The sequence below is a fragment of the Contarinia nasturtii genome, unplaced genomic scaffold (genome assembly GCF_009176525.2).
Source record: "Contarinia nasturtii isolate CC-2019 unplaced genomic scaffold, AAFC_CNas_1.1 Cnas_scaffold_1240, whole genome shotgun sequence".
Lineage (NCBI taxonomy): Eukaryota > Metazoa > Arthropoda > Insecta > Diptera > Cecidomyiidae > Contarinia > Contarinia nasturtii.
The window spans coordinates 1,509,933-1,522,607 of NW_022198581.1; the positions used below are offsets into that span (position 1 = coordinate 1,509,933).

A 12,675-nucleotide genomic window follows, 5' to 3' on the forward strand; every position below is an offset into this window, starting at 1 on the left:
ACTTTTATAGCAATATTGCGTATCGAAGACAAATTTTATATTTTGCATACACAACGGCAACATTCATATAGTCAATGCGATTTAATGACAACAAATGAATTTGTAATTGGAATTGTATTTATATATAAAGTAACAAGAGTGTGAACATTTTGCCAGCGCTTGGAGAATATGATGAATAAAAATAAAAATAAATATTACGAACGATCGATGGCAACGAACGATAGTACACATTAACAAGTAACAACAACAATTACGGTAGTACCAGCTTCAACTCAACCCATTCACTCTATGTATTTCAGTTGTAAACCAATTGTTTTTTTCTTCTATTCGGTCAGTCCGAGTTTATTTTCGGTCGATTCGAGTTGATGATTCTCTGCTAACTAACTATTACGAGGTACAAAGAGATACAAACAACAATATCCAAAAATAACTAACGTATTATACTAATCGGTATGTTTGCATATAATCATAATCACATATAGCCAATGTGGTATAAGCTCAACGAGTGTATACGCACTGGAAAATGGTCAGAATCCGACGGTATGAAAGCTGCAATCAAATAACAATTATTATGATTACGATTCTTTTTTTTTTTGCATTTGATCGTTTTATATTATATTATTTCTGTGTATTTCAATTTGAATATTTTGATATTATTGCGTTTGGTGTGCGTTTGTCGTGGTCGTTGTTTTTTTTTAAATTTGTTTTGTCATTGCTCTAAGTTTGCGATGCATTTTTCCAAACTCACGCACACTCAAACCCATTCGCGCACATTATTATATTATTTGTGGTTTTTTTTTCTTTTCTTCTCCTCTCTTTTTTTCTTTCTGTTTTTTTTTTTTTTTGCATTAAATTTCAATTCATATAAACAACTCGCGTGCACGCGGGCCGTTTTTTCGCTTCTTTCTCTTTACATGCGTTCATATTATCATTTTGTATGCATATATTCAATGGAAAATACAGAAGAAATGTTTTTTTTTATCGTTTTGTGTATATGTCACTAGCACTGGGTCTTTCTGCTGGCGATAACAGCGGCGGCATCGGTGCGCGCATTTGTATTTATTCATTTTCTCATATTCTATATCATTAATGCTATAAATTAATTGTGTATTATTTATCTTCATATTTATTTATTTTTTTCGTTGTCATCTTTCTCTCTGTGGATGTGAGATTCACGCAAATCGATAAGTAGAAGTATAAATGCATTTAAAGCAAAAAAAAAAGCGACGAAGAAGTTTGAATCGAGTGGTCAGAAGAAGAAGAAGGCAAAAAAAAATACCGAATATGCCAAGTAACAATCACAAAATGCAAATTTACATAAATAATAAAAATTCCGTTTCAAATTTTTCGGTTTTTTTTGTCTGTGTTGTTGTGCACGAGCTCGCGCTTATTTCTCTCTTTCTTGCGTTTTTCGTACATGAAACATTTACTTTTGCTTTAATCCACAACATTCGAGAGACAAATATGTGGGATATTTACGTGAAAGAAAAGACAAAAAAAAACCATATTTTTTTACAGTTGACTTTTTTTTAAATCCGAAATTCCAAAATTCAACTCATAATTCACACAGTGAACAATGCGCGCACAGACCCCGTACCGCTCGTACTGATATCAGAAAAGAAAAATACATGAACATATAAGAATAAATATTTAAAATACGAATATAACACACCGAATGGTAATATCGATCGAATAAGTAAAACAATTTCACCAAATCAGAATATTTCTATACCGACACGAATTTAAGCGAAATAATATTTAGAACACTTGTGCAGAAAATGCTAAAATAAAGCACACTATTTGTTTTATTCAATTTACTTTGTTGCAAAGAAGATTATATCTTTTCTTAGTCTTTTGAACCGTGATCCGTACGTTTTTTCGTCTCTCGCTTATGTTTCTCATTCAATTTTCTTTTGTTTTCAATGTTTTGTTGTATTGTTACGTATTTATATGTCTGGTTAATCAACGGCACCGAAGACGACTGATCACAATTTTCGTTTGTGCTTGAGGAAAAGGCAACTATACAACGATTCAAATACAATCAAACTCATGTACACAAACACACAATTCACTCGGTCCTCATGATATGCATACGGGGACTGAGGTGAGCATATATCGATCACATATAATTCTCAAAGACACGCGCGCATACAAAACACACACACACACACACTGTCGCCGATACCTAACACACACATAATGATAACACCGACCGACCGATCGACCGAAATAGTCACCCATTACGAAAGAGAGGGAGAGAGCGAGATCGAGTACATAGAGGCGCATACACAACGCATACACGAAATATACGAAAAAAAAAACAAAAACGATTTAAAACACCCAAAGAGTCACACACACAAACAACGTGTATATGTGACCGAACTCGGTCGCCGATCGCGATATACTTTCCATCTCTCTTTTTCTCGCTCCCTCTCTTTCTCTATCTCTAAATATGCAACTCTCAATTTAAATCGGCCCGTCTCACTTGTGAGGTTTTATTGTTGTTATATTTTTTCATTCCAATTGTCTCTCTATATATTTGCCATTCGCAACGATCACAAATACACATTATATACGCTTTTTTTTTTGCTGTTTTTGGTGGTGCTATTGCTGCTATGACACTGCTGATGTTCGAATAACTGACATGCAAATGCACTAACCCTGGAACCAAATCAAACAAATACCATCTTTGTTTCTTCTTTCAAACCAAAAAAAAAAAAAAAACAAACCAAGAACAAAAGAGTTGAACACTCAAAATTACTTAAAAATGCGGGGAATTTTGCGGTTAACAAAAATCAAGGAAATTTATTTTTAAGTTCGTCATATTAAACACGTTTTGAGTATCGCATTCTTCGTTATGTAATCGCTTTGAAGAGACAATTTTTCTTTTCTTCTCTTTGCAATCAGTGCACAATTGAATATGTGTGTGTGTGTTGAGGGCATTTATCATTTTTCATTATGGTTCATTTGCAAAGATGAAGCTTCAAAGCTCTCATACAATGGTCATTATAATTCAATGCATATGTGTGCGCCTGTTTTAGAACCTGCATTCAAGATTCCAATGATTTATGAAATGTTTCATGATTTTTCGAAATATTTGTACGATGAAAAAAAAATATGCCAAATTTTCTTTGGTTAAATGTGAAATCTGCGGTTTTAACTTAATTGCAGCCCATTGGGTGAACAACAATACGAAAAAACAAATCATGGGATTTATGTAAAAAAAAAAATAATCGTCGAAAATCATGTTTAGTTTTAATGAATTTGTACAAATTTTATTCGGTAGCAAAATCTCATGTTGTGGTGCACACACAAAAACGACCATAAATACGACGTGACACTCGTAATATATGCGTTTCCATTTAATTGGTAATATGTGATGGGCTGATAACGAATGTTTGATTTGTTTGGAAGTTCAATGAATGATCAATTTGGTTCATTTTGCGCACCGTAAACATGTCGATAACAAACCACAAATGAATTTTGATGCGGTAGCTACTTTATTTCGACAATTGAGCTTCAATATTGCTAATTAGGTAATTTGATCGCATTCACATTGGCCACGTTCAATTTTTTTTAACACCTCTTTCATTCGATTTCGTTTGCACGGATTGCGATGACAACAACAATAAGTAATAACAGAAAAAAATAAAGTGATTTTGATTCAACAACTTATTAGTCAATCGGCCTTCAACTGGTTTCCAGCGCCGAAATGGAAGCATAAAATCACGGAAATGCGTAGAAAAAAAATGTTGGCATTTGTTATTGTATTTGGCACGGGCCAAAGGACATTATATCGTGTACGGAATATTTTTCTTCGCTCTCTTTCTCCCGTGCTCATGCTTGCCGGCGTCCTACAAATCGTTTTTTTTTTGGTCGAGTTTATTGACATCGTCATCTTTGACGAGCTATAAAAATTATTTCAACTCGCAAATTAATATCGGCGGTATGGCCGAAATGAATGTTGGTTTTATATTTAAAATAAGAAAACCGAAAATAAAATACACACAACAAAAGACTTTTGCAGGCAACGAACCGAATGGAATCTGAAAACATGCACAAGGATATCTTTCTTTTTTTTTAACTGATCGTCGATTTGGCATTTGTATGTCGTACATAAGGGCGCGTGCGCGCACATCTCACGTACGCAAATGACGATGCACACGAATCAAGTATCAAATAACACCTTAAATATTGGAACAAGTTTTATTTGAATGCTTCGTGGGTTGTAATTCTTTTCTCTTCCAGTTTTTTTTCGTGCGCTAGCTTCTCTGCTGTATAGTGTGAATCTTCTTCACCGTATGTATGTATCGATTGTTTATTTTAATTGTGCCCAAATCACATTATGCTGGTTGATGCGAAATGCAAAACAGTTTCTAGCCACAAACCGAATGCAAAAACTCAAGCAAAACTGAAAGACTAGAAAAAAGATGAGGTAAAAAAAGTGAGCGCGCATGTGAGGTAGAGAGAAAACAGAAAAAATGGACTAAATCTTCATTTGATGCACTTTTCAGCGCTTTGACGTTTTGTTTACTGCACTCAAAGAACAATTGATGGTTGCTTAACATCATCTATTCTCCCATCTTCCATTCACTCTTCCTCCGGCATTCTCTTCTTTTCTTCTTTTTTTTTCTCCTTCACTCTTTTTTATCTGTTTTACTAACTTTATCACTTTTTTTCTCGCTCTCTATTTCTCTTTTGCACTTCCTTCCATTCTAATGTGAATAGCGTAAATGGATAAGAATAAATCGAGATACAGTGACATGTGTATGTATCGATTTTTATTGCCGACAGAATGAAATGAAAATAGGTTGCGTGCAACCAAGAAACAATTCACAATGCGCATTGATGCGGTGGCGGCAATAAAAATAAATTTTACTTTTTGTACTTTGCATATTTTGGTGCTTTGAACGATTCGCAGCAGCGGCAACAGCAGCACCAATATCAACACATATGCATTTCCTCAATTTTTCATTCGATTGAATGTATTCGAAATATTGACAGGTTAGCTTGTTTCGAATGTTAAATGCAAATGATGCACTCACTTAATGTCAACAAAATAAAATTCACACAATATAATTGTGAGTGTAAGTGAAATATGATCAAATATATTGAGTGTCACGACCTCTATTTTCAACCGTTCATATACGCCAATAAATAATGACATAATTATAGTGATGACAATCAAAAATGCACAAAATTTTTTGCCAGTGATGTGCACTGATCCGACAATATCGATGGCAATTTCTGATAGTAATGTATCTTGTCATTTTTTTAATTAACATTTGGCGACACAGTAGAGACGGTAGAATTTGTTTACTTTTTAATGGAAACATTTTTATGTCAATAAATTGACTTGTCGAATTAATGGCATACGAGAGAATGAAGAAAACGACAAAAAAAGGATTGCCTTGGAAAAAAAAAGAATAGAGATATGGTTAAGTTGAATTTATTATTATACGACAGGAGACCCAAAACCACAAGATTTGAAATAAAATGTTGGCTTAGTGAAAAGAATCAGAATAAATAAGCGACCAGAATTCGATCGAGAAAAATTATGAGTTTGTTACACGCATACTGAATCCGTGGATGTGAATTCCGTTAAGTCATGACATAAAAAAAACAGTGTTGCAAATGTAACATGGGCTTTCTTTTCCATTCAGTTGCTAAGGCAAAAAAAAGCTCAACAACGAAAGTATCAAAATATAAAAAATGACTATTAACATTAAATTTACGTAAAGTAAGTTCCGATGTACAGACTTGGGTCGCATCTCTCATTTCAGAAATCAATAATATCTGAAATCGTCGAAGCGGAAGAGAAAAGTTCCATAAAAATGGCCACAGGTCTTACGGCACACAGCCAGAATAGAGAAAAGAGCGAGAAAAAATAGATACACACTCCATTCAGTCAAATCAGATGAATGGAACAAAAGACTGAAAAATCAATAACCTCAATGAGGTCGGTAGAGAGATGATTTTTTTTTCTCTCTTCTTCTTCATTCAATCGAACGACTGAATATGCCACAATACAGTCTCACATATAAGCAAGTGAATGAGAGAAAGATATAAAGCGAAGTACATGTAAATTGCATTTGTGGAAATTTAACAGGTAAACGTATCGTGAATGCGGTCAAATTTGAATTCGCGCAGTATGTGTCTGCAAACACTCAGCAAACAGTAATGCTATCATTGATTCAAGATGTCGCTTTTGCGGTATGAATTTGGTTAGGTGCCAATCGCATTTATATTGTGCACATTTTCATGTCATAAGGTGCAGCAATGTTTTTTTTTTTTCGATTCAGATGTGTTTGTCTGTTCTTTTGAGTTGTCTGTGTCAATTTTTATTTATGCTATATTTCTGCTGCGAATTTCGTTTCTGCTGCGCTTTGCGTGCATTTGTATGTGTGAACATGACGTGTAAAGACAAAATCTGTAATAATTATTGGAATTTCAATTTTCATCGAGTATTCGATTAGTCACATATTTTGAAAATATAGCATGTAGTATAATAATATTTTTACGATTTAATATAAATTTTCGTGCTGGGTGTTTTGAAATGCAACGTACAATTGCCACCGTATTCTATTCTCGACCATTTACAAATTGAATCGGCCAAAGAATGCAAATGTAAACACGTTTACCACACACATGCAGTATTTTTGTAAACGCAGTGAGTGAAAACATTGCACTACACACCGCACACATACGCACACACTGCTATGGTTGCCTCAATCATTCAATTAGAATAATTACTCATCGCATCTCAGTTTTGTGTATATTTCGCATCTCGTTTATTCGATTAGATTGTCGCACTTGCATTCAATGTTGTTTTGTAATGTGGTGCACGTTGATTTGAATATTTCATATTTGCACATTTGATTATATGTCACCGATATACGGTGGCGGCGGCTGTTGTCGCTGTTGCTACTGTAAAATGTTTTTTTTTTTGTTTATTTCTTGTGTCGACCGAATCTCTTGGAATTATAAATGCTGATTTTCCGCCACACACACACACAAATGAATGAAGGTAATTTTTTTCCTGGCTGCCGTCCCTGTCGTCGTTACAGCATACACAAAAAAAAACTTAAAATACGGGCTGTCTAAATCGCATTGTAATTATCACGATAAAAATTGTAACCAGACAACTACTGGATCAATTTTATGAGCGCAAATCAATCATATTGTTTAAAGTCTTTGGCTGTCTTCATGTTGCTGTTGTTGCTTTTTGCTTTTCGTCGAACTGAATTGCGGGAATATGTGTGGATGTAGACTAAGAGTGTCTGAAAACTTTGCATTTGAGCGTAAAATACGCCAACAAAAACACATGCCCTTTTTTGTTGTGCTATTGCGTTTTTTCCCACATCTTAAAATTATTGTTCTACAAATCAAATTGAATTGCCCCGTCGTCAAATGGCTGGTGTGTGTCAACCAATTATCATCACGATGTATTTGTAATTGATTTTTTTTTTCTTTCATAACATCATCAAATCATTAGCTTAATTCATTTCGAATGCAAAAATAAAATGTTCACTTGAATCGTATGCCGCATGAATTCTAGAAGTGTGGCTCATTTAGCTGATATCGATGAAATTGAAATGCAAATACTTAAACAAAGGGAGAATAAATGACACTGTGCGCGCAAATAACAAAAACAAAATTGCGATGCGCAATGTAAAATTGTCAATTCGTTGAATAAACAAAAATGTCAAGTGAATTGAAAATGTCGATGACGACGACAACGGCAACAACGTGAACGCGATGATGCCGAGAAAAATAGAGAAACTTTTCAACAAGAACTTATCCTTAGACCCATGTCCATGAGGGACCATTAGAATATATATTTTTTCGAATCGCTTTGCCCTTGGCAAAGTGCTTTTGAACCGATTTATTATTTTTCTGTATTATTCGCGTCTAAATGTGTATCACATTTATGCGTATTCATAACTCATAATTTAAATGTGAAATAATTGACACTCACATACAATGATAAGTGAGTGAGCGCACGAATAAATCGTGGTGCAACTTATTGCATTGACTTTTTTTTGAGGAGAGAAAAAAAAAACAAATCAGAGCAAAGTGACAGTGGAATTGATATATTCGCTTTTACTTAATCGTATAATTATTAGGTATTTAATCGCCCACAAAGTGAAACCAAATCGCAAATATCGTGCATTGCAAGACATACATTCAAAAACCACCATTATATAGATGCATTTTCAATGCAAATAATTGATTTATTTATTGAACACTGATATCTGGTTCAAAAGCTACTTTTCCAAGAATGTACTGACTGTTATTGCTGCCGCTGTTGTTGTCGTCACATTCATGTTTTTTGGATTAAAATGATTTCAAAGAAAAATCTCCAAGAAATGTGTCCGTTTCCTGTATATTTTCATATCATAACATCATGATTGATCTGCAGCTGTGTCATGTTATCTATGTGAAAGTACTGATACTGCTAACTTTGAGGTCATCTGATGCAATAAAATATCCGGTCAAATGGTTTTTCCATCTTTTATCACATTTATTAACCACCAAATTCACAATGGCACTGTTTCGCAAAAATCATTTTTGTTCGTTCCCACTTTCATAATCCATCGCCGGTGGATTTGATAAATTCTCGGTAATTTCATGTGTGCGCTTTTTTTTTCTTCTTTCAACGAAAACATAAAATATATTTGTTTTAATCATGATTATTATAAAGCCATTTACATAATTTTACCATCATGTTTTGTGAACAGATCTGTTATAGGCACCGCGGAGGTACCATATGGATAAACCATTGGATATTCATTTTAATCAAAACTAACATATGTTACCATATAACATTTTATATACGGTATTATTGTCAACGGCCGTTGCAGTGCGTGCATGATTTATGTGCGCATTTTTTTTTACACAACTGCAGATAACGATTCATGTATGAGATTCATTCAGTTGCCATCTTTTCATATACTTCAGTATATGTTTTCAGTATCTAAAAAATAAAAGAATGAACAAAACAAAATCATACGAACAAAGATAGAATGGTGAATCAATCGCTTTGCGACAGATGAGAAAATGTTGTTTTTCAAAAACATCAACGGAACGTTTTTCATGCATTTTTAATGTTTTGGCTAAGTTAACAAACTGCTTTCAGTCGTTTGGCTTTTAGACTATTGGTTCCATTTTGTACTTCAATCATTAACAATTGAAGCTGACGAGGCATTTTCGTATTTGCACTTAACGCAAATATACATATTTGACAAGCTCAAATGATGTGCAAAATGAAGACTAAATGTGTTAAATAATGTAACACGAAGGAGAGAGAGCGAGAGAGAGAAACGCGACGAAAAGAAACTTACAAAGATTGTACGATGATGACACATGACGATGTGCAAAATCGATTTTCGGTGGAATTTTTATCGACTATGAGAGAAAAAAAACCCGAATGACAAAAAGTCCTAGAAGTTTTTTTTTCTTCTTTTCAATGAACTCACTGCTAATTGATTCCGCTTAACATACAATCGAAATTGATGGACTCAAATCGGGCCCAACGATGTTATGTAAAAAAAAGCTGTGTATCGATCCGTTGCGTCGACAACTTGGTTTTCTTCGTGAAACGATTTCATGGTATGTTGTAACACACAACGCATGCAATTCGTTTGGTATACTTGAAGAACTCATTTATTTATTTATTTTTTGGCTTATCAACACATCGGAAGCAAACTATAAATTCTTTGAAATGTTTTCACATTTACATTTCTTGACATGCGACTTAACACAAATACTGTGTGTGATTTCAAATTGTCGCCGTATACAAATCGTCATCGTTCTATTTAGTTCATACACCCAATATATCCGTATGATGTGGCTTTAGAAAAAAGTTTATTATTATGTGACCCGAAGAGAAAAATGATTAAAAAAATCATATTAATAACAACAAATGACTGAAAAAAAAGAAATAAGAAAAAAAAACCGAAGCACATATGCGGGATGCAAGATATGGAGTAGCAACGTTCTTCCTTGCGACGTTACGTGACTGAAGGTCGTTTGTCATATGCATTCACATTTTTCATATTTATTTTTGTATGATTTTGGTTTAAGTTTTGGTTTTTTGCAATGCATCTTTTTATTGTGACACACACAGTCAATCCCCAATAATTCAAGTTTCCTTAGTTTGAATATTCCGTTTATTTACATCGATAACTTGAATATATATTGTGATGCTAATCATTTGAATGGTCGATTGTCTCATCAATTTTGATATAAAATATTTCTTTTCATCGACTGGCTGTGTCTAAACACACTTTTTTTTTCGAATGCACGAACACATAATGTCAAATAACGAAATGGATCAATTTCATCTGATTTTGCCGTTGAAAAATTGACTAGTTACTATAAAAATGCTGTTTCGATAATTCGAATAACACTGTAATTCGAATCCACGGAGTCTAACTTTGGCTAGACATTTATTTTTCTTCCTACACTGTGTTCGTTCTCTTAATATTTTAGCATATAAAATGTTAATATTTGGTATAATTTTGGTGTTTATCATGTGTTTGTCTCTGTGTTAAATGTTCGATGCTGACTAAACACTCTCGGCTATTCATCATAATTGTTGTTAACACCTCATGAATATTCATATTGCATTAAATTTTGTAAACATTTCTACATTGAATATGTATAAAATACTTGTGATTGCTGCAAAAGAAAAAAAAACAGTATGCTAAACGCGTTAAACACGCACGATAGGACAGATGAAGTATTCAACCAAAAAAAGGAAGGAAGAGAACAAGAGAGTGCATGTCGTCACCATCGTCATTGGATACATGTATGTACTGAGTCAACGTGGTTGCAGCTTATGATTTCAAAATCTATTTTACGTTCGTGAACTATGAAAATTACATAATCACCTCATTACCTTATCCCAGCATATTTTTCTCAGTCTCTTTCTCTGTACAGCAAAAAATGTTTTCTTTTATGTAAATAACGCTAACGACTGTTTGAAAAACGACATTTCTATTTTCACCACACATCTCAACCACATCATACTTTCGTTTTAAACGATTAAAAAACGCTTTTGTATTGTTTCAGTTAATTAAAAAAAATGTTTTTTGTGAAATGAGGAAAAAAAAGTGCGCTGTAAAGCATATTTAACAGGGGGATATTCATGCAATTTCTAGTTTCAAAAAAATTCTAGTTTTTATAGTGCGTGAAGTTGGCCCTATCATATACAATGTGTATAATTTTTTTTACTGAGAACCAACTTCACGCACTAGAAACACTAATCGTACTGTGCTAGTTGCTGCTAGTTTCACTAGCTTTTCTAGTATGAATGTCCCCTTGATATTTAAGAATACAAACTTACAAAGAGACAGAGAGAGAGAGAAAGAAGGAAAGAAAGGTGACCAGGTCGAGATCGAAAAAGTGAGAAATAAAAGTGAATTAATTTAACCTAGTTAAATAGTTAATTTGAGGTTTAAACTAATGTTACTTTCTTCCAAGCGTTTGAGTTGCGTCAATTTATGCGGGGAAATTATAGCGAGTACAAAATGGACCGGGAAACGGTCAACATAATTTCAAAACGAGAAATTCTTTTCAATTAATCAACACTGGACTTTTAATAATCTAAAAATTTTACAAGATCTTGATGCGCTTGAGTCAGGCGACATAACAATATCAAATGATTCGGTGTAGAATAAATGATTTTTGATTCGAATGAATTACGTAATCGAGTATACATACACAGCAAACAATTTGATTGTTTAAAAATGCAATTTAATTACCTCACATTTTCTCAAGGATTTTAAATCTAATTGACAATTTTTTTTATCGAACAAAAAATATGTAAATATTTTTTTTTTGTTCTAAATTTTTGCTGTAATTATCGAAACCAATAGAAGCAGAACGATAATATGAAGAGTGACTTTAGTTCGGAGAGTGCAAGTAAGTTTTTATGAACTTGAATAAGGGAAACGGTTTCATGAGTCAATAAAACAAAATGAAACGACTCGAAAAACGATGTAGTATATTTGAATGGTAGTATGCTTATCTGAGTCCAATAACCATGATTATTCGCCATTAATGGCAACCTCGATAAAATTCATAGAGTTTTACATTGAATGGATATTCAAATTCCAGTCGATGTTAAATTTCAAAAAATCAGTTATTGTACTAAAATTGTAGAGATTATGCAACAATTATCATGAACAACAATATTTTTTTGGAAATTTGGTTTAAAAAAATGGGAAACTCAATTTCAGGAAAAACATTACTCGAAATTCGTAGATCATCAAAATGTGTCAAATCATTAAAATGTGTACAAAATATGTTTCAATTTTTTTAGTTTCGATTTTCAATATGTTATAAAATGTATGGTGGTTATTGAACACAGTTCAATGTTCTATCTCTTTTAGAAAATAAGTATTCGTTTGGTCCAATAAAGAGTCCAAGATGAATATTTTTGTAAAAATGATTTAAATTTCAAAATTTCTAATTCAAAAAAATTTCAAAAATCTTTACAACCATGAAACGGAAAAAACCCTCAATTCAGCGAATTGAGGAAGAATATTTCCAAATTTTGAATTTCAATTGGTTAAATTATTTTGTTGTTAATGTTATTATTTACATTTGTTAATTCCTGACTTTCCATTCGGCGAATATGAAATGAAAACATACGTTATGTGGCTACGA

At 33.1% G+C, this 12,675-nt stretch overlaps 1 protein-coding gene across 4 annotated transcripts in view; it reads right to left on the minus strand.

The window, feature by feature from the left end:
• Positions 1-12,675, minus strand: part of LOC116345470 (tyrosine-protein kinase Src42A) — a 47,204-nt gene that overhangs the window by 20,707 nt on the left and 13,822 nt on the right. Inside the window, exon 1 of one of the 4 annotated variants that reach the window (XM_031774882.1) lies at positions 1,873-1,982. The exons of 1 other annotated variant lie outside the window; for it this stretch is intronic. The gene's annotated coding sequence lies outside the window, so the exon portion shown is untranslated. Of the gene's footprint in view, positions 1-1,672; positions 1,790-1,818; positions 1,983-12,675 lie in introns of those variants that run through there. 2 more of the 4 variants (XM_031774880.1, XM_031774881.1) reach the window with 2 other exon arrangements.